This window comes from Salminus brasiliensis, chromosome 2, assembly GCF_030463535.1.
Source record: "Salminus brasiliensis chromosome 2, fSalBra1.hap2, whole genome shotgun sequence".
NCBI lineage: Eukaryota > Metazoa > Chordata > Actinopteri > Characiformes > Bryconidae > Salminus > Salminus brasiliensis.
Window position 1 is genome coordinate 59,333,951 of NC_132879.1, and position 18,755 is coordinate 59,352,705.

Genomic DNA, 18,755 nt, shown 5'->3' on the forward strand with positions numbered 1-18,755 from the left:
TTCCTTTTAACAGTGAGTCCGCCAGAGAGGCCAAAACGAAAACTAGAACTATCAAAATCCAACCCAAAAGTCACTGTTTCTGCCTGGTTTCGAACCAGGGACCTTTCGCGTGTAAAGTGAATGTGATAACCACTACACTACAGAAACCAGGCCCTGGGCAGTTGTGTGCTTGTGTCCTACAATGACAACGACAGGTTTCGGGACCAACGTCCCACCTGAAACTTTGTACCTCGGTCCTTGAAACAGAGTCAACATCGGTGGCTTTTGCAGCGTTGGTGACACAGGTGATAGCATAGCTGCCTCCAAGCTGTTGCCCCGGGTCGGTTTCCAGGCAAACGCAGGACCTTTGGGTCGTCACACTTGGCAAAGATTTGTTTCGTACATTTTTACACTTCTGTCGAAAGAACAGAATAAAAGACAACCTCTCCATCGGGGAATCCAATCCCGGTCTTCCGCGTGAAAGGCATAGATACTGTCCACTTCACTGCTTACGAAGGCATAGCTGGGTCCTATTTTGCATCAGACAACAATGCGGATCAGGGCTGAGGTAGCAGCTCTGCAGTTGTGTGCATCAGCCTGTGAAACTGTTCCTTTCAGCAGTTTGACTCCTTTTGAAAGGAATCTCTTCATCTGTTTGAAGGACTTGGCCAGGTTACTGTGTATTGCACTTTCTGTGGTTAAGTGTGTAGCATTGGTGGTATAGTGGTGAGCATAGCTGCCTTCCAAGCAGTTGACCCGGGTTCGATTCCTGGCCAATGCATGGCTTTTGGCGCATTGTACTTGGCAACATTTTGCTTTTCAAGCTTTGGCCGCCTCTGTCACGTCTGTCGTTAGAACCGAAAAAAATCACAATCTCCCCGTCGGGGAATCGAACCCCGGTCTTCCGCGTGACAGGCGGAGATACTAACCACTATACTAACTAGGAAGCCCCTGGGTGAGGTTCTTCAGCAACAGATGACAGTACGGATCTGGGCTGAGGTTGCAGATCTGCATCTTTCTGCATCAGTCTGTCATGCTCATTCTTTCAGAAGTCTGACTCCTTGTGAAAGGAAACTCTTTCTCAGTTGAAGGACTTGGTCAGGCATCTCAACATCTCAAATATTGTCAGCAAACACCATGCCCTTGAGTCACTACTGCACAGTGGCTTTTCTTTTCTGAAGCATGACATGGAGTACAAAGGCCACGCCCCTTTTTTGTCTTTTCGGAAAGACAGGATCCATCGGGATTTGAACTCGGAACGCTAGAATGAAAGTCCAGAGAGTGTAGGCGTGGACTGCCAGCGCTCTTTGACCTTGTAAATTGTTATGTTCTTGCCATGACAGGCAAACATCAAATTCTTCCCCAGGGGTAATTAGCTCAAATGGTGGAGCGCTGGCTCAGCGTGTAAGTGGTAGCAGGATCGATGCCTGCATTCTCCAGTGTTCCTTTTAACAGTGAGTCCGCCAGAGAGGCCAAAACGAAAACTAGAACTATCAAAATCCAACCCAAAAGTCACTGTTTCTGCCTGGTTTCGAACCAGGGACCTTTCGCGTGTAAAGCGAACGTGATAACCACTACACTACAGAAACCAGGCCCTGGGCAGTTGTGTGCTTGTGTCCTACAATGACAACGACAGGTTTCGGGACCAACGTCCCACCTGAAACTTTGTACCTTGGTCCTTGAAACAGAGTCAACATCGGTGGCTTTTGCAGCGTTGGTGACACAGGTGATAGCATAGCTGCCTCCAAGCTGTTGCCCCGGGTCGGTTTCCAGGCAAACGCAGGACCTTTGGTTCGTCACACTTGGCAAAGATTTGTTTCGTACATTTTTACACTTCTGTCGAAAGAACAGAATAAAAGACAACCTCTCCATCGGGGAATCCAATCCCGGTCTTCCGCGTGAAAGGCATAGATACTGTCCACTTCACTGCTTACGAAGGCATAGCTGGGTCCTATTTTGCATCAGACAACAATGCGGATCAGGGCTGAGGTAGCAGCTCTGCAGTTGTGTGCATCAGCCTGTGAAACTGTTCCTTTCAGCAGTTTGACTCCTTTTGAAAGGAATCTCTTCATCTGTTTGAAGGACTTGGCCAGGTTACTGTGTATTGCACTTTCTGTGGTTAAGTGTGTAGCATTGGTGGTATAGTGGTGAGCATAGCTGCCTTCCAAGCAGTTGACCCGGGTTCGATTCCCGGCCAATGCATGGCTTTTGGCGCATTGTACTTGGCAACATTTTGCTTTTCAAGCTTTGGCCGCCTCTGTCACGTCTGTCGTTAGAACCGAAAAAAATCACAATCTCCCCGTCGGGGAATCGAACCCCGGTATTCCGCGTGACAGGCGGAGATACTAACCACTATACTAACGAGGAAGCCCCTGGGTGAGGTTCTTCAGCAACAGATGACAGTACGGATCTGGGCTGAGGTTGCAGATCTGCATCAGTCTGTCATGCTCATTCTTTCAGAAGTCTGACTCCTTGTGAAAGGAAACTCTTTCTCAGTTGAAGGACTTGGTCAGGCATCTCAACATCTCAAATATTGTCAGCAAACACCATGCCCTTGAGTCACTACTGCACAGTGGCTTTTCTTTTCTGAAGCATGACATGGAGTACAAAGGCCACGCCCCTTTTTTGTCTTTTCGGAAAGACAGGATCCATCGGGATTTGAACTCGGAACGCTAGAATGAAAGTCCAGAGAGTGTAGGCGTGGACTGCCAGCGCTCTTTGACCTTGTAAATTGTTATGTTCTTGCCATGACAGGCAAACATCAAATTCTTCCCCAGGGGTAATTAGCTCAAATGGTGGAGCGCTGGCTCAGCGTGTAAGTGGTAGCAGGATCGATGCCTGCATTCTCCAGTGTTCCTTTTAACAGTGTGTCTGCCAGAGAGGCCAAAACGAAAACTAGAACTATCAAAATCCAACCCAAAAGTCACTGTTTCTGCCTGGTTTCGAACCAGGGACCTTTCGCGTGTAAAGCGAATGTGATAACCACTACACTACAGAAACCAGGCCCTGGGAAGTTGTGTGCTTGTGTCCTACAATGACAACGACAGGTTTCGGGACCAACGTCCCACCTGAAACTTTGTACCTCGGTCCTTGAAACAGAGTCAACATCGGTGGCTTTTGCAGCGTTGGTGACACAGGTGATAGCATAGCTGCCTCCAAGCTGTTGCCCCGGGTCGGTTTCCAGGCAAACGCAGGACCTTTGGTTCGTCACACTTGGCAAAGATTTGTTTCGTACATTTTTACACTTCTGTCGAAAGAACAGAATAAAAGACAACCTCTCCATCGGGGAATCCAATCCCGGTCTTCCGCGTGAAAGGCATAGATACTGTCCACTTCACTGCTTACGAAGGCATAGCTGGGTCCTATTTTGCATCAGACAACAATGCGGATCAGGGCTGAGGTAGCAGCTCTGCAGTTGTGTGCATCAGCCTGTGAAACTGTTCCTTTCAGCAGTTTGACTCCTTTTGAAAGGAATCTCTTCATCTGTTTGAAGGACTTGGCCAGGTTACTGTGTATTGCACTTTCTGTGGTTAAGTGTGTCGCATTGGTGGTATAGTGGTGAGCATAGCTGCCTTCCAAGCAGTTGACCCGGGTTCGATTCCCGGCCAATGCATGGCTTTTGGCGCATTGTACTTGGCAACATTTTGCTTTTCAAGCTTTGGCCGCCTCTGTCACGTCTGTCGTTAGAACCGAAAAAAATCACAATCTCCCCGTCGGGGAATCGAACCCCGGTCTTCCGCGTGACAGGCGGAGATACTAACCACTATACTAACGAGGAAGCCCCTGGGTGAGGTTCTTCAGCAACAGATGACAGGACGGATCTGGGCTGAGGTTGCAGATCTGCATCTTTCTGCATCAGTCTGTCATGCTCATTCTTTCAAAAGTCTGACTCCTTGTGAAAGGAAACTTTCTCAGTTGAAGGACTTGGTCAGGCATCTCAACATCTCAAATATTGTCAGCAAACACCATGCCCTTGAGTCACTACTGCACAGTGGCTTTTCTTTTCTGAAGCATGACATGGAGTACAAAGGCCACGCCCCTTTTTTGTCTTTTCGGAAAGACAGGATCCATCGGGATTTGAACTCGGAACGCTAGAATGAAAGTCCAGAGAGTGTAGGCGTGGACTGCCAGCGCTCTTTGACCTTGTAAATTGTTATGTTCTTGCCATGACAGGCAAACATCAAATTCTTCCCCAGGGGTAATTAGCTCAAATGGTGGAGCGCTGGCTCAGCGTGTAAGTGGTAGCAGGATCGATGCCTGCATTCTCCAGTGTTCCTTTTAACAGTGAGTCCGCCAGAGAGGCCAAAACGAAAACTAGAACTATCAAAATCCAACCCAAAAGTCACTGTTTCTGCCTGGTTTCGAACCAGGGACCTTTCGCGTGTAAAGCGAATGTGATAAGCACTACACTACAGAAACCAGGCCCTGGGCAGTTGTGTGCTTGTGTCCTACAATGACAACGACAGGTTTCGGGACCAACGTCCCACCTGAAACTTTGTACCTCGGTCCTTGAAACAGAGTCAACATCGGTGGCTTTTGCAGCGTTGGTGACACAGGTGATAGCATAGCTGCCTCCAAGCTGTTGCCCCGGGTCGGTTTCCAGGCAAACGCAGGACCTTTGGTTCGTCACACTTGGCAAAGATTTGTTTCGTACATTTTTACACTTCTGTCGAAAGAACAGAATAAAAGACAACCTCTCCATCGGGGAATCCAATCCCGGTCTTCCGCGTGAAAGGCATAGATACTGTCCACTTCACTGCTTACGAAGGCATAGCTGGGTCCTATTTTGCATCAGACAACAATGCGGATCAGGGCTGAGGTAGCAGCTCTGCAGTTGTGTGCATCAGCCTGTGAAACTGTTCCTTTCAGCAGTTTGACTCCTTTTGACAGGAATCTCTTCATCTGTTTGAAGGACTTGGCCAGGTTACTGTGTATTGCACTTTCTGTGGTTAAGTGTGTAGCATTGGTGGTATAGTGGTGAGCAGAGCTGCCTTCCAAGCAGTTGACCCGGGTTCGATTCCTGGCCAATGCATGGCTTTTGGCGCATTGTACTTGGCAACATTTTGCTTTTCAAGCTTTGGCTGCCTCTGTCACGTCTGTCGTTAGAACCGAAAAAAATCACAATCTCCCCGTCGGGGAATCGAACCCCGGTCTTCCGCGTGACAGGCGGAGATACTAACCACTATACTAACTAGGAAGCCCCTGGGTGAGGTTCTTCAGCAACAGATGACAGTACGGATCTGGGCTGAGGTTGCAGATCTGCATCTTTCTGCATCAGTCTGTCATGCTCATTCTTTCAGAAGTCTGACTCCTTGTGAAAGGAAACTCTTTCTCAGTTGAAGGACTTGGTCAGGCATCTCAACATCTCAAATATTGTCAGCAAACACCATGCCCTTGAGTCACTACTGCACAGTGGCTTTTCTTTTCTGAAGCATGACATGGAGTACAAAGGCCACGCCCCTTTTTTGTCTTTTCGGAAAGACAGGATCCATCGGGATTTGAACTCGGAACGCTAGAATGAAAGTCCAGAGAGTGTAGGCGTGGACTGCCAGCGCTCTTTGACCTTGTAAATTGTTATGTTCTTGCCATGACAGGCAAACATCAAATTCTTCCCCAGGGGTAATTAGCTCAAATGGTGGAGCGCTGGCTCAGCGTGTAAGTGGTAGCAGGATCGATGCCTGCATTCTCCAGTGTTCCTTTTAACAGTGTGTCCGCCAGAGAGGCCAAAACGAAAACTAGAACTATCAAAATCCAACCCAAAAGTCATTGTTTCTGCCTGGTTTCGAACCAGGGACCTTTCGCGTGTAAAGCGAATGTGATAACCACTACACTACAGAAACCAGGCCCTGGGAAGTTGTGTGCTTGTGTCCTACAATGACAACGACAGGTTTCGGGACCAACGTCCCACCTGAAACTTTGTACCTCGGTCCTTGAAACAGAGTCAACATCGGTGGCTTTTGCAGCGTTGGTGACACAGGTGATAGCATAGCTGCCTCCAAGCTGTTGCCCCGGGTCGGTTTCCAGGCAAACGCAGGACCTTTGGTTCGTCACACTTGGCAAAGATTTGTTTCGTACATTTTTACACTTCTGTCGAAAGAACAGAATAAAAGACAACCTCTCCATCGTGGAATCCAATCCCGGTCTTCCGCGTGAAAGGCATAGATACTGTCCACTTCACTGCTTACGAAGGCATAGCTGGGTCCTATTTTGCATCAGACAACAATGCGGATCAGGGCTGAGGTAGCAGCTCTGCAGTTGTGTGCATCAGCCTGTGAAACTGTTCCTTTCAGCAGTTTGACTCCTTTTGAAAGGAATCTCTTCATCTGTTTGAAGGACTTGGCCAGGTTACTGTGTATTGCACTTTCTGTGGTTAAGTGTGTAGCATTGGTGGTATAGTGGTGAGCATAGCTGCCTTCCAAGCAGTTGACCCGGGTTCGATTCCCGGCCAATGCATGGCTTTTGGCGCATTGTACTTGGCAACATTTTGCTTTTCAAGCTTTGGCCGCCTCTGTCACGTCTGTCGTTAGAACCGAAAAAAATCACAATCTCCCCGTCGGGGAATCGAACCCCTGTCTTCCGCGTGACAGGCGGAGATACTAACCACTATACTAACGAGGAAGCCACTGGGTGAGGTTCTTCAGCAACAGATGACAGTACGGATCTGGGCTGAGGTTGCAGATCTGCATCTTTCTGCATCAGTCTGTCATGCTCATTCTTTCAGAAGTCTGACTCCTTGTGAAAGGAAACTCTTTCTCAGTTGAAGGACTTGGTCAGGCATCTCAACAACTCAAATATTGTCAGCAAACACCATGCCCTTGAGTCACTACTGCACAGTGGCTTTTCTTTTCTGAAGCATGACATGGAGTACAAAGGCCACGCCCCTTTTTTGTCTTTTCGGAAAGACAGGATCCATCGGGATTTGAACTCGGAACGCTAGAATGAAAGTCCAGAGAGTGTAGGCGTGGACTGCCAGCGCTCTTTGACCTTGTAAATTGTTATGTTCTTGCCATGACAGGCAAACATCAAATTCTTCCCCAGGGGTAATTAGCTCAAATGGTGGAGCGCTGGCTCAGCGTGTAAGTGGTAGCAGGATCGATGCCTGCATTCTCCAGTGTTCCTTTTAACAGTGAGTCCGCCAGAGAGGCCAAAACGAAAACTAGAACTATCAAAATCCAACCCAAAAGTCACTGTTTCTGCCTGGTTTCGAACCAGGGACCTTTCACGTGTAAAGCGAATGTGATAAGCACTACACTACAGAAACCAGGCCCTGGGCAGTTGTGTGCTTGTGTCCTACAATGACAACGACAGGTTTCGGGACCAACGTCCCACCTGAAACTTTGTACCTCGGTCCTTGAAACAGAGTCAACATCGGTGGCTTTTGCAGCGTTGGTGACACAGGTGATAGCATAGCTGCCTCCAAGCTGTTGCCCCGGGTCGGTTTCCAGGCAAACGCAGGACCTTTGGGTCGTCACACTTGGCAAAGATTTGTTTCGTACAATTTTACACTTCTGTCGAAAGAACAGAATAAAAGACAACCTCTCCATCGGGGAATCCAATCCCGGTCTTCCGCGTGAAAGGCATAGATACTGTCCACTTCACTGCTTACGAAGGCATAGCTGGGTCCTATTTTGCATCAGACAACAATGCGGATCAGGGCTGAGGTAGCAGCTCTGCAGTTGTGTGCATCAGCCTGTGAAACTGTTCCTTTCAGCAGTTTGACTCCTTTTGACAGGAATCTCTTCATCTGTTTGAAGGACTTGGCCAGGTTACTGTGTATTGCACTTTCTGTGGTTAAGTGTGTAGCATTGGTGGTATAGTGGTGAGCAGAGCTGCCTTCCAAGCAGTTGACCCGGGTTCGATTCCTGGCCAATGCATGGCTTTTGGCGCATTGTACTTGGCAACATTTTGCTTTTCAAGCTTTGGCTGCCTCTGTCACGTCTGTCGTTAGAACCGAAAAAAATCACAACCTCCCCGTCGGGGAATCGAACCCCGGTCTTCCGCGTGACAGGCGGAGCTACTAACCACTATACTAACTAGGAAGCCCCTGGGTGAGGTTCTTCAGCAACAGATGACAGTACGGATCTGGGCTGAGGTTGCAGATCTGCATCTTTCTGCATCAGTCTGTCATGCTCATTCTTTCAGAAGTCTGACTCCTTGTGAAAGGAAACTCTTTCTCAGTTGAAGGACTTGGTCAGGCATCTCAACATCTCAAATATTGTCAGCAAACACCATGCCCTTGAGTCACTACTGCACAGTGGCTTTTCTTTTCTGAAGCATGACATGGAGTACAAAGGCCACGCCCCTTTTTTGTCTTTTCGGAAAGACAGGATCCATCGGGATTTGAACTCGGAACGCTAGAATGAAAGTCCAGAGAGTGTAGGCGTGGACTGCCAGCGCTCTTTGACCTTGTAAATTGTTATGTTCTTGCCATGACAGGCAAACATCAAATTCTTCCCCAGGGGTAATTAGCTCAAATGGTGGAGCGCTGGCTCAGCGTGTAAGTGGTAGCAGGATCGATGCCTGCATTCTCCAGTGTTCCTTTTAACAGTGTGTCCGCCAGAGAGGCCAAAACGAAAACTAGAACTATCAAAATCCAACCCAAAAGTCATTGTTTCTGCCTGGTTTCGAACCAGGGACCTTTCGCGCGTAAAGCGAATGTGATAACCACTACACTACAGAAACCAGGCCCTGGGAAGTTGTGTGCTTGTGTCCTACAATGACAACGACAGGTTTCGGGACCAACGTCCCACCTGAAACTTTGTACCTCGGTCCTTGAAACAGAGTCAACATCGGTGGCTTTTGCAGCGTTGGTGACACAGGTGATAGCATAGCTGCCTCCAAGCTGTTGCCCCGGGTCGGTTTCCAGGCAAACGCAGGACCTTTGGTTCGTCACACTTGGCAAAGATTTGTTTCGTACATTTTTACACTTCTGTCGAAAGAACAGAATAAAAGACAACCTCTCCATCGTGGAATCCAATCCCGGTCTTCCGCGTGAAAGGCATAGATACTGTCCACTTCACTGCTTACGAAGGCATAGCTGGGTCCTATTTTGCATCAGACAACAATGCGGATCAGGGCTGAGGTAGCAGCTCTGCAGTTGTGTGCATCAGCCTGTGAAACTGTTCCTTTCAGCAGTTTGACTCCTTTTGAAAGGAATCTCTTCATCTGTTTGAAGGACTTGGCCAGGTTACTGTGTATTGCACTTTCTGTGGTTAAGTGTGTAGCATTGGTGGTATAGTGGTGAGCATAGCTGCCTTCCAAGCAGTTGACCCGGGTTCGATTCCCGGACAATGCATGGCTTTTGGCGCATTGTACTTGGCAACATTTTGCTTTTCAAGCTTTGGCCGCCTCTGTCACGTCTGTCGTTAGAACCGAAAAAAATCACAATCTCCCCGTCGGGGAATCGAACCCCGGTCTTCCGCGTGACAGGCGGAGATACTAACCACTATACTAACGAGGAAGCCCGTGGGTGAGGTTCTTCAGCAACAGATGACAGTACGGATCTGGGCTGAGGTTGCAGATCTGCATCTTTCTGCATCAGTCTGTCATGCTCATTCTTTCAGAAGTCTGACTCCTTGTGAAAGGAAACTCTTTCTCAGTTGAAGGACTTGGTCAGGCATCTCAACATCTCAAATATTGTCAGCAAACACCATGCCCTTGAGTCACTACTGCACAGTGGCTTTTCTTTTCTGAAGCATGACATGGAGTACAAAGGCCACGCCCCTTTTTTGTCTTTTCGGAAAGACAGGATCCATCGGGATTTGAACTCGGAACGCTAGAATGAAAGTCCAGAGAGTGTAGGCGTGGACTGCCAGCGCTCTTTGACCTTGTAAATTGTTATGTTCTTGCCATGACAGGCAAACATCAAATTCTTCCCCAGGGGTAATTAGCTCAAATGGTGGAGCGCTGGCTCAGCGTGTAAGTGGTAGCAGGATCGATGCCTGCATTCTCCAGTGTTCCTTTTAACAGTGAGTCCGCCAGAGAGGCCAAAACGAAAACTAGAACTATCAAAATCCAACCCAAAAGTCACTGTTTCTGCCTGGTTTCGAACCAGGGACCTTTCGCGTGTAAAGCAAATGTGATAACCACTACACTACAGAAACCAGGCCCTGGGCAGTTGTGTGCTTGTGTCCTACAATGACAACGACAGGTTTCGGGACCAACGTCCCACCTGAAACTTTGTACCTCGGTCCTTGAAACAGAGTCAACATCGGTGGCTTTTGCAGCGTTGGTGACACAGGTGATAGCATAGCTGCCTCCAAGCTGTTGCCCCGGGTCGGTTTCCAGGCAAACGCAGGACCTTTGGTTCGTCACACTTGGCAAAGATTTGTTTCGTACATTTTTACACTTCTGTCGAAAGAACAGAATAAAAGACAACCTCTCCATCGGGGAATCCAATCCCGGTCTTCCGCGTGAAAGGCATAGATACTGTCCACTTCACTGCTTACGAAGGCATAGCTGGGTCCTATTTTGCATCAGACAACAATGCGGATCAGGGCTGAGGTAGCAGCTCTGCAGTTGTGTGCATCAGCCTGTGAAACTGTTCCTTTCAGCAGTTTGACTCCTTTTGAAAGGAATCTCTTCATCTGTTTGAAGGACTTGGCCAGGTTACTGTGTATTGCACTTTCTGTGGTTAAGTGTGTAGCATTGGTGGTATAGTGGTGAGCATAGCTGCCTTCCAAGCAGTTGACCCGGGTTCGATTCCCGGCCAATGCATGGCTTTTGGCGCATTGTACTTGGCAGCATTTTGCTTTTCAAGCTTTGGCTGCCTCTGTCATGTCTGTCGTTAGAACCGAAAAAAATCACAACCTCCCCGTCGGGGAATCGAACCCCGGTCTTCCGCGTGACAGGCGGAGATACTAACCACTATACTAACGAGGAAGCCCCTGGGTGAGGTTCTTCAGCAACAGATGACAGTACGGATCTGGGCTGAGGTTGCAGATCTGCATCTTTCTGCATCAGTCTGTCATGCTCATTCTTTCAGAAGTCTGACTCCTTGTGAAAGGAAACTCTTTCTCAGTTGAAGGACTTGGTCAGGCATCTCAACATCTCAAATATTGTCAGCAAACACCATGCCCTTGAGTCACTACTGCACAGTGGCTTTTCTTTTCTGAAGCATGACATGGAGTACAAAGGCCACGCCCCTTTTTTGTCTTTTCGGAAAGACAGGATCCATCGGGATTTGAACTCGGAACGCTAGAATGAAAGTCCAGAGAGTGTAGGCGTGGACTGCCAGCGCTCTTTGACCTTGTAAATTGTTATGTTCTTGCCATGACAGGCAAACATCAAATTCTTCCCCAGGGGTAATTAGCTCAAATGGTGGAGCGCTGGCTCAGCGTGTAAGTGGTAGCAGGATCGATGCCTGCATTCTCCAGTGTTCCTTTTAACAGTGAGTCCGCCAGAGAGGCCAAAACGAAAACTAGAACTATCAAAATCCAACCCAAAAGTCACTGTTTCTGCCTGGTTTCGAACCAGGGACCTTTCGCGTGTAAAGCAAATGTGATAACCACTACACTACAGAAACCAGGCCCTGGGCAGTTGTGTGCTTGTGTCCTACAATGACAACGACAGGTTTCGGGACCAACGTCCCACCTGAAACTTTGTACCTCGGTCCTTGAAACAGAGTCAACATCGGTGGCTTTTGCAGCGTTGGTGACACAGGTGATAGCATAGCTGCCTCCAAGCTGTTGCCCCGGGTCGGTTTCCAGGCAAACGCAGGACCTTTGGTTCGTCACACTTGGCAAAGATTTGTTTCGTACATTTTTACACTTCTGTCGAAAGAACAGAATAAAAGACAACCTCTCCATCGGGGAATCCAATCCCGGTCTTCCGCGTGAAAGGCATAGATACTGTCCACTTCACTGCTTACGAAGGCATAGCTGGGTCCTATTTTGCATCAGACAACAATGCGGATCAGGGCTGAGGTAGCAGCTCTGCAGTTGTGTGCATCAGCCTGTGAAACTGTTCCTTTCAGCAGTTTGACTCCTTTTGAAAGGAATCTCTTCATCTGTTTGAAGGACTTGGCCAGGTTACTGTGTATTGCACTTTCTGTGGTTAAGTGTGTAGCATTGGTGGTATAGTGGTGAGCATAGCTGCCTTCCAAGCAGTTGACCCGGGTTCGATTCCCGGCCAATGCATGGCTTTTGGCGCATTGTACTTGGCAGCATTTTGCTTTTCAAGCTTTGGCTGCCTCAGTCATGTCTGTCGTTAGAACCGAAAAAAATCACAACCTCCCCGTCGGGGAATCGAACCCCGGTCTTCCGCGTGACAGGCGGAGATACAAACCACTATACTAACGAGGAAGCCCCTGGGTGAGGTTCTTCAGCAACAGATGACAGTACGGATCTGGGCTGAGGTTGCAGATCTGCATCTTTCTGCATCAGTCTGTCATGCTCATTCTTTCAGAAGTCTGACTCCTTGTGAAAGGAAACTCTTTCTCAGTTGAAGGACTTGGTCAGGCATCTCAACATCTCAAATATTGTCAGCAAACACCATGCCCTTGAGTCACTACTGCACAGTGGCTTTTCTTTTCTGAAGCATGACATGGAGTACAAAGGCCACGCCCCTTTTTTGTCTTTTCGGAAAGACAGGATCCATCGGGATTTGAACTCGGAACGCTAGAATGAAAGTCCAGAGAGTGTAGGCGTGGACTGCCAGCGCTCTTTGACCTTGTAAATTGTTATGTTCTTGCCATGACAGGCAAACATCAAATTCTTCCCCAGGGGGAATTAGCTCAAATGGTGGAGCGCTGGCTCAGCGTGTAAGTGGTAGCAGGATCGATGCCTGCATTCTCCAGTGTTCCTTTTAACAGTGAGTCCGCCAGAGAGGCCAAAACGAAAACTAGAACTATCAAAATCCAACCCAAAAGTCACTGTTTCTGCCTGGTTTCGAACCAGGGACCTTTCGCGTGTAAAGTGAATGTGATAACCACTACACTACAGAAACCAGGCCCTGGGCAGTTGTGTGCTTGTGTCCTACAATGACAACGACAGGTTTCGGGACCAACGTCCCACCTGAAACTTTGTACCTCGGTCCTTGAAACAGAGTCAACATCGGTGGCTTTTGCAGCGTTGGTGACACAGGTGATAGCATAGCTGCCTCCAAGCTGTTGCCCCGGGTCGGTTTCCAGGCAAACGCAGGACCTTTGGGTCGTCACACTTGGCAAAGATTTGTTTCGTACATTTTTACACTTCTGTCGAAAGAACAGAATAAAAGACAACCTCTCCATCGGGGAATCCAATCCCGGTCTTCCGCGTGAAAGGCATAGATACTGTCCACTTCACTGCTTACGAAGGCATAGCTGGGTCCTATTTTGCATCAGACAACAATGCGGATCAGGGCTGAGGTAGCAGCTCTGCAGTTGTGTGCATCAGCCTGTGAAACTGTTCCTTTCAGCAGTTTGACTCCTTTTGAAAGGAATCTCTTCATCTGTTTGAAGGACTTGGCCAGGTTACTGTGTATTGCACTTTCTGTGGTTAAGTGTGTAGCATTGGTGGTATAGTGGTGAGCATAGCTGCCTTCCAAGCAGTTGACCCGGGTTCGATTCCTGGCCAATGCATGGCTTTTGGCGCATTGTACTTGGCAACATTTTGCTTTTCAAGCTTTGGCCGCCTCTGTCACGTCTGTCGTTAGAACCGAAAAAAATCACAATCTCCCCGTCGGGGAATCGAACCCCGGTCTTCCGCGTGACAGGCGGAGATACTAACCACTATACTAACTAGGAAGCCCCTGGGTGAGGTTCTTCAGCAACAGATGACAGTACGGATCTGGGCTGAGGTTGCAGATCTGCATCTTTCTGCATCAGTCTGTCATGCTCATTCTTTCAGAAGTCTGACTCCTTGTGAAAGGAAACTCTTTCTCAGTTGAAGGACTTGGTCAGGCATCTCAACATCTCAAATATTGTCAGCAAACACCATGCCCTTGAGTCACTACTGCACAGTGGCTTTTCTTTTCTGAAGCATGACATGGAGTACAAAGGCCACGCCCCTTTTTTGTCTTTTCGGAAAGACAGGATCCATCGGGATTTGAACTCGGAACGCTAGAATGAAAGTCCAGAGAGTGTAGGCGTGGACTGCCAGCGCTCTTTGACCTTGTAAATTGTTATGTTCTTGCCATGACAGGCAAACATCAAATTCTTCCCCAGGGGTAATTAGCTCAAATGGTGGAGCGCTGGCTCAGCGTGTAAGTGGTAGCAGGATCGATGCCTGCATTCTCCAGTGTTCCTTTTAACAGTGTGTCCGCCAGAGAGGCCAAAACGAAAACTAGAACTATCAAAATCCAACCCAAAAGTCACTGTTTCTGCCTGGTTTCGAACCAGGGACCTTTCGCGTGTAAAGCGAATGTGATAACCACTACACTACAGAAACCAGGCCCTGGGAAGTTGTGTGCTTGTGTCCTACAATGACAACGACAGGTTTCGGGACCAACGTCCCACCTGAAACTTTGTACCTCGGTCCTTGAAACAGAGTCAACATCGGTGGCTTTTGCAGCGTTGGTGACACAGGTGATAGCATAGCTGCCTCCAAGCTGTTGCCCCGGGTCGGTTTCCAGGCAAACGCAGGACCTTTGGTTCGTCACACTTGGCAAAGATTTGTTTCGTACATTTTTACACTTCTGTCGAAAGAACAGAATAAAAGACAACCTCTCCATCGGGGAATCCAATCCCGGTCTTCTGCGTGAAAGGCATAGATACTGTCCACTTCACTGCTTACGAAGGCATAGCTGGGTCCTATTTTGCATCAGACAACAATGCGGATCAGGGCTGAGGTAGCAGCTCTGCAGTTGTGTGCATCAGCCTGTGAAACTGTTCCTTTCAGCAGTTTGACTCCTTTTGAAAGGAATCTCTTCATCTGTTTTAAGGACTTGGCCAGGTTACTGTGTATTGCACTTTCTGTGGTTAAGTGTGTAGCATTGGTGGTATAGTGGTGAGCATAGCTGCCTTCCAAGCAGTTGACCCGGGTTCGATTCCCGGACAATGCATGGCTTTTGGCGCATTGTACTTGGCAACATTTTGCTTTTCAAGCTTTGGCCGCCTCTGTCACGTCTGTCGTTAGAACCGAAGAAAATCACAATCTCCCCGTCGGGGAATCGAACCCCGGTCTTCCGCGTGACAGGCGGAGATACTAACCACTATACTAACGAGGAAGCCCGTGGGTGAGGTTCTTCAGCAACAGATGACAGTTCGGATCTGGGCTGAGGTTGCAGATCTGCATCTTTCTGCATCAGTCTGTCATGCTCATTCTTTCAGAAGTCTGACTCCTTGTGAAAGGAAACTCTTTCTCAGTTGAAGGACTTGGTCAGGCATCTCAACATCTCAAATATTGTCAGCAAACACCATGCCCTTGAGTCACTACTGCACAGTGGCTTTTCTTTTCTGAAGCATGACATGGAGTACAAAGGCCACGCCCCTTTTTTGTCTTTTCGGAAAGACAGGATCCATCGGGATTTGAACTCGGAACGCTAGAATGAAAGTCCAGAGAGTGTAGGCGTGGACTGCCAGCGCTCTTTGACCTTGTAAATTGTTATGTTCTTGCCATGACAGGCAAACATCAAATTCTTCCCCAGGGGTAATTAGCTCAAATGGTGGAGCGCTGGCTCAGCGTGTAAGTGGTAGCAGGATCGATGCCCGCATTCTCCAGTGTTCCTTTTAACAGTGAGTCCGCCAGAGAGGCCAAAACGAAAACTAGAACTATCAAAATCCAACCCAAAAGTCACTGTTTCTGCCTGGTTTCGAACCAGGGACCTTTCGCGTGTAAAGCGAATGTGATAACCACTACACTACAGAAACCAGGCCCAGGGCAGTTGTGTGCTTGTGTCCTACAATGACAACGACAGGTTTCGGGACCAACGTCCCACCTGAAACTTTGTACCTCGGTCCTTGAAACAGAGTCAACATCGGTGGCTTTTGCAGCGTTGGTGACACAGGTGATAGCATAGCTGCCTCCAAGCTGTTGCCCCGGGTCGGTTTCCAGGCAAACGCAGGACCTTTGGCTCGTCACACTTGGCAAAGATTTGTTTCGTACATTTTTACACTTCTGTCGAAAGAACAGAATAAAAGACAACCTCTCCATCGGGGAATCCAATCCCGGTCTTCCGCGTGAAAGGCATAGATACTGTCCACTTCACTGCTTACGAAGGCATAGCTGGGTCCTATTTTGCATCAGACAACAATGCGGATCAGGGCTGAGGTAGCAGCTCTGCAGTTGTGTGCATCAGCCTGTGAAACTGTTCCTTTCAGCAGTTTGACTCCTTTTGAAAGGAATCTCTTCATCTGTTTGAAGGACTTGGCCAGGTTACTGTGTATTGCACTTTCTGTGGTTAAGTGTGTAGCATTGGTGGTATAGTGGTGAGCATAGCTGCCTTCCAAGCAGTTGACCCGGGTTCGATTCCCGGCCAATGCATGGCTTTTGGCGCATTGTACTTGGCAACATTTTGCTTTTCAAGCTTTGGCCGCCTCTGTCACGTCTGTCGTTAGAACCGAAAAAAATCACAATCTCCCCGTCGGGGAATCGAACCCCGGTCTTCCGCGTGACAGGCGGAGATACTAACCACTATACTAACGAGGAAGCCCCTGGGTGAGGTTCTTCAGCAACAGATGACAGTACGGATCTGGGCTGAGGTTGCAGATCTGCATCTTTCTGCATCAGTCTGTCATGCTCATTCTTTCAGAAGTCTGACTCCTTGTGAAAGGAAACTCTTTCTCAGTTGAAGGACTTGGTCAGGCATCTCAACATCTCAAATATTGTCAGCAAACACCATGCCCTTGAGTCACTACTGCACAGTGGCTTTTCTTTTCTGAAGCATGACATGGAGTACAAAGGCCACGCCCCTTTTTTGTCTTTTCGGAAAGACAGGATCCATCGGGATTTGAACTCGGAACGCTAGAATGAAAGTCCAGAGAGTGTAGGCGTGGACTGCCAGCGCTCTTTGACCTTGTAAATTGTTATGTTCTTGCCATGACAGGCAAACATCAAATTCTTCCCCAGGGGTAATTAGCTCAAATGGTGGAGCGCTGGCTCAGCGTGTAAGTGGTAGCAGGATCGATGCCTGCATTCTCCAGTGTTCCTTTTAACAGTGTGTCTGCCAGAGAGGCCAAAACGAAAACTAGAACTATCAAAATCCAACCCAAAAGTCACTGTTTCTGCCTGGTTTCGAACCAGGGACCTTTCGCGTGTAAAGCGAATGTGATAACCACTACACTACAGAAACCAGGCCCTGGGAAGTTGTGTGCTTGTGTCCTACAATGACAACGACAGGTTTCGGGACCAACGTCCCACCTGAAACTTTGTACCTTGGTCCTTGAAACAGAGTCAACATCGGTGGCTTTTGCAGCGTTGGTGACACAGGTGATAGCATAGCTGCCTCCAAGCTGTTGCCCCGGGTCGGTTTCCAGGCAAACGCAGGACCTTTGGTTCGTCACACTTGGCAAAGATTTGTTTCGTACATTTTTACACTTCTGTCGAAAGAACAGAATAAAAGACAACCTCTCCATCGGGGAATCCAATCCCGGTCTTCCACGTGAAAGGCATAGATACTGTCCACTTCACTGCTTACGAAGGCATAGCTGGGTCCTATTTTGCATCAGACAACAATGCGGATCAGGGCTGAGGTAGCAGCTCTGCAGTTGTGTGCATCAGCCTGTGAAACTGTTCCTTTCAGCAGTTTGACTCCTTTTGAAAGGAATCTCTTCATCTGTTTGAAGGACTTGGCCAGGTTACTGTGTATTGCACTTTCTGTGGTTAAGTGTGTAGCATTGGTGGTATAGTGGTGAGCATAGCTGCCTTCCAAGCAGTTGACCCGGGTTCGATTCCCGGCCAATGCATGGCTTTTGGCGCATTGTACTTGGCAACATTTTGCTTTTCAAGCTTTGGCCGCCTCTGTCACGTCTGTCGTTAGAACCGAAAAAAATCACAATCTCCCCGTCGGGGAATCGAACCCCGGTCTTCCACGTGACAGGCGGAGATACTAACCACTATACTAACGAGGAAGCCCCTGGGTGAGGTTCTTCAGCAACAGATGACAGTACGGATCTGGGCTGAGGTTGCAGATCTGCATCTTTCTGCATCAGTCTGTCATGCTCATTCTTTCAGAAGTCTGACTCCTTGTGAAAGGAAACTCTTTCTCAGTTGAAGGACTTGGTCAGGCATCTCAACATCTCAAATATTGTCAGCAAACACCATGCCCTTGAGTCACTACTGCACAGTGGCTTTTCTTTTCTGAAGCATGACATGGAGTACAAAGGCCACGCCCCTTTTTTGTCTTTTCGGAAAGACAGGATCCATCGGGATTTGAACTCGGAACGCTAGAATGAAAGTCCAGAGAGTGTAGGCGTGGACTGCCAGCGCTCTTTGACCTTGTAAATTGTTATGTTCTTGCCATGACAGGCAAACATCAAATTCTTCCCCAGGGGGAATTAGCTCAAATGGTGGAGCGCTGGCTCAGCGTGTAAGTGGTAGCAGGATCGATGCCTGCATTCTCCAGTGTTCCTTTTAACAGTGTGTCCGCCACAGAGGACAAAACGAAAACTAGAACTATCGAAATCCAACCCAAAAGTCGTTGTTTCTGCCTGGTTTCGAACCAGGGACCTTTCGCGTGTAAAGCGAACGTGATAACCACTACACTACAGAAACCAGGCCCTGGGCAGTTGTGTGCTTGTGTCCTACAATGACAACGACAGGTTTCGGGACCAACGTCCCACCTGAAACTTTGTACCTCGGTCCTTGAAACAGAGTCAACATCGGTGGCTTTTGCAGCGTTGGTGACACAGGTGATAGCAT

The 18,755-nt window shown here is 48.4% G+C and overlaps 32 non-coding genes across 32 annotated transcripts; 11 read left to right on the top strand and 21 right to left on the bottom strand.

Annotated features, from left to right (window-relative positions):
- Window positions 1–74: 74 nt before the first annotated feature.
- trnav-uac (transfer RNA valine (anticodon UAC)) lies at window positions 75–147 on the bottom strand. Its single transcript has one exon. It is a non-coding gene; the product is annotated as a tRNA-Val (tRNA).
- A 541-nt stretch (window positions 148–688) lies between these two features.
- Window positions 689–760, top strand: trnag-ucc (transfer RNA glycine (anticodon UCC)). Its single transcript has one exon. It is a non-coding gene; the product is annotated as a tRNA-Gly (tRNA).
- Window positions 761–1,495: 735 nt separating this feature from the next.
- Window positions 1,496–1,568, bottom strand: trnav-uac (transfer RNA valine (anticodon UAC)). The gene has a single exon. It is a non-coding gene; the product is annotated as a tRNA-Val (tRNA).
- A 541-nt stretch (window positions 1,569–2,109) lies between these two features.
- On the top strand, window positions 2,110–2,181 carry trnag-ucc (transfer RNA glycine (anticodon UCC)). Its single transcript has one exon. It is a non-coding gene; the product is annotated as a tRNA-Gly (tRNA).
- A 725-nt stretch (window positions 2,182–2,906) lies between these two features.
- Window positions 2,907–2,979, bottom strand: trnav-uac (transfer RNA valine (anticodon UAC)). Its single transcript has one exon. It is a non-coding gene; the product is annotated as a tRNA-Val (tRNA).
- Window positions 2,980–3,520: 541 nt separating this feature from the next.
- trnag-ucc (transfer RNA glycine (anticodon UCC)) lies at window positions 3,521–3,592 on the top strand. The gene has a single exon. It is a non-coding gene; the product is annotated as a tRNA-Gly (tRNA).
- A 93-nt stretch (window positions 3,593–3,685) lies between these two features.
- Window positions 3,686–3,757, bottom strand: trnad-guc (transfer RNA aspartic acid (anticodon GUC)). The gene has a single exon. It is a non-coding gene; the product is annotated as a tRNA-Asp (tRNA).
- A 568-nt stretch (window positions 3,758–4,325) lies between these two features.
- Window positions 4,326–4,398, bottom strand: trnav-uac (transfer RNA valine (anticodon UAC)). The gene has a single exon. It is a non-coding gene; the product is annotated as a tRNA-Val (tRNA).
- A 1,348-nt stretch (window positions 4,399–5,746) lies between these two features.
- trnav-uac (transfer RNA valine (anticodon UAC)) lies at window positions 5,747–5,819 on the bottom strand. The gene has a single exon. It is a non-coding gene; the product is annotated as a tRNA-Val (tRNA).
- A 541-nt stretch (window positions 5,820–6,360) lies between these two features.
- trnag-ucc (transfer RNA glycine (anticodon UCC)) lies at window positions 6,361–6,432 on the top strand. Its single transcript has one exon. It is a non-coding gene; the product is annotated as a tRNA-Gly (tRNA).
- A 735-nt stretch (window positions 6,433–7,167) lies between these two features.
- trnav-uac (transfer RNA valine (anticodon UAC)) lies at window positions 7,168–7,240 on the bottom strand. Its single transcript has one exon. It is a non-coding gene; the product is annotated as a tRNA-Val (tRNA).
- Window positions 7,241–8,588: 1,348 nt separating this feature from the next.
- Window positions 8,589–8,661, bottom strand: trnav-uac (transfer RNA valine (anticodon UAC)). The gene has a single exon. It is a non-coding gene; the product is annotated as a tRNA-Val (tRNA).
- A 541-nt stretch (window positions 8,662–9,202) lies between these two features.
- Window positions 9,203–9,274, top strand: trnag-ucc (transfer RNA glycine (anticodon UCC)). The gene has a single exon. It is a non-coding gene; the product is annotated as a tRNA-Gly (tRNA).
- A 93-nt stretch (window positions 9,275–9,367) lies between these two features.
- Window positions 9,368–9,439, bottom strand: trnad-guc (transfer RNA aspartic acid (anticodon GUC)). Its single transcript has one exon. It is a non-coding gene; the product is annotated as a tRNA-Asp (tRNA).
- Window positions 9,440–10,009: 570 nt separating this feature from the next.
- Window positions 10,010–10,082, bottom strand: trnav-uac (transfer RNA valine (anticodon UAC)). Its single transcript has one exon. It is a non-coding gene; the product is annotated as a tRNA-Val (tRNA).
- Window positions 10,083–10,623: 541 nt separating this feature from the next.
- On the top strand, window positions 10,624–10,695 carry trnag-ucc (transfer RNA glycine (anticodon UCC)). Its single transcript has one exon. It is a non-coding gene; the product is annotated as a tRNA-Gly (tRNA).
- A 93-nt stretch (window positions 10,696–10,788) lies between these two features.
- On the bottom strand, window positions 10,789–10,860 carry trnad-guc (transfer RNA aspartic acid (anticodon GUC)). Its single transcript has one exon. It is a non-coding gene; the product is annotated as a tRNA-Asp (tRNA).
- Window positions 10,861–11,430: 570 nt separating this feature from the next.
- On the bottom strand, window positions 11,431–11,503 carry trnav-uac (transfer RNA valine (anticodon UAC)). Its single transcript has one exon. It is a non-coding gene; the product is annotated as a tRNA-Val (tRNA).
- Window positions 11,504–12,044: 541 nt separating this feature from the next.
- trnag-ucc (transfer RNA glycine (anticodon UCC)) lies at window positions 12,045–12,116 on the top strand. Its single transcript has one exon. It is a non-coding gene; the product is annotated as a tRNA-Gly (tRNA).
- Window positions 12,117–12,209: 93 nt separating this feature from the next.
- Window positions 12,210–12,281, bottom strand: trnad-guc (transfer RNA aspartic acid (anticodon GUC)). The gene has a single exon. It is a non-coding gene; the product is annotated as a tRNA-Asp (tRNA).
- A 570-nt stretch (window positions 12,282–12,851) lies between these two features.
- trnav-uac (transfer RNA valine (anticodon UAC)) lies at window positions 12,852–12,924 on the bottom strand. Its single transcript has one exon. It is a non-coding gene; the product is annotated as a tRNA-Val (tRNA).
- A 541-nt stretch (window positions 12,925–13,465) lies between these two features.
- On the top strand, window positions 13,466–13,537 carry trnag-ucc (transfer RNA glycine (anticodon UCC)). The gene has a single exon. It is a non-coding gene; the product is annotated as a tRNA-Gly (tRNA).
- Window positions 13,538–14,272: 735 nt separating this feature from the next.
- On the bottom strand, window positions 14,273–14,345 carry trnav-uac (transfer RNA valine (anticodon UAC)). Its single transcript has one exon. It is a non-coding gene; the product is annotated as a tRNA-Val (tRNA).
- Window positions 14,346–14,886: 541 nt separating this feature from the next.
- trnag-ucc (transfer RNA glycine (anticodon UCC)) lies at window positions 14,887–14,958 on the top strand. The gene has a single exon. It is a non-coding gene; the product is annotated as a tRNA-Gly (tRNA).
- Window positions 14,959–15,051: 93 nt separating this feature from the next.
- Window positions 15,052–15,123, bottom strand: trnad-guc (transfer RNA aspartic acid (anticodon GUC)). Its single transcript has one exon. It is a non-coding gene; the product is annotated as a tRNA-Asp (tRNA).
- Window positions 15,124–15,693: 570 nt separating this feature from the next.
- On the bottom strand, window positions 15,694–15,766 carry trnav-uac (transfer RNA valine (anticodon UAC)). Its single transcript has one exon. It is a non-coding gene; the product is annotated as a tRNA-Val (tRNA).
- Window positions 15,767–16,307: 541 nt separating this feature from the next.
- trnag-ucc (transfer RNA glycine (anticodon UCC)) lies at window positions 16,308–16,379 on the top strand. Its single transcript has one exon. It is a non-coding gene; the product is annotated as a tRNA-Gly (tRNA).
- Window positions 16,380–16,472: 93 nt separating this feature from the next.
- On the bottom strand, window positions 16,473–16,544 carry trnad-guc (transfer RNA aspartic acid (anticodon GUC)). Its single transcript has one exon. It is a non-coding gene; the product is annotated as a tRNA-Asp (tRNA).
- Window positions 16,545–17,114: 570 nt separating this feature from the next.
- Window positions 17,115–17,187, bottom strand: trnav-uac (transfer RNA valine (anticodon UAC)). Its single transcript has one exon. It is a non-coding gene; the product is annotated as a tRNA-Val (tRNA).
- A 541-nt stretch (window positions 17,188–17,728) lies between these two features.
- On the top strand, window positions 17,729–17,800 carry trnag-ucc (transfer RNA glycine (anticodon UCC)). Its single transcript has one exon. It is a non-coding gene; the product is annotated as a tRNA-Gly (tRNA).
- Window positions 17,801–17,893: 93 nt separating this feature from the next.
- Window positions 17,894–17,965, bottom strand: trnad-guc (transfer RNA aspartic acid (anticodon GUC)). The gene has a single exon. It is a non-coding gene; the product is annotated as a tRNA-Asp (tRNA).
- Window positions 17,966–18,535: 570 nt separating this feature from the next.
- On the bottom strand, window positions 18,536–18,608 carry trnav-uac (transfer RNA valine (anticodon UAC)). The gene has a single exon. It is a non-coding gene; the product is annotated as a tRNA-Val (tRNA).
- Window positions 18,609–18,755: the final 147 nt, after the last annotated feature.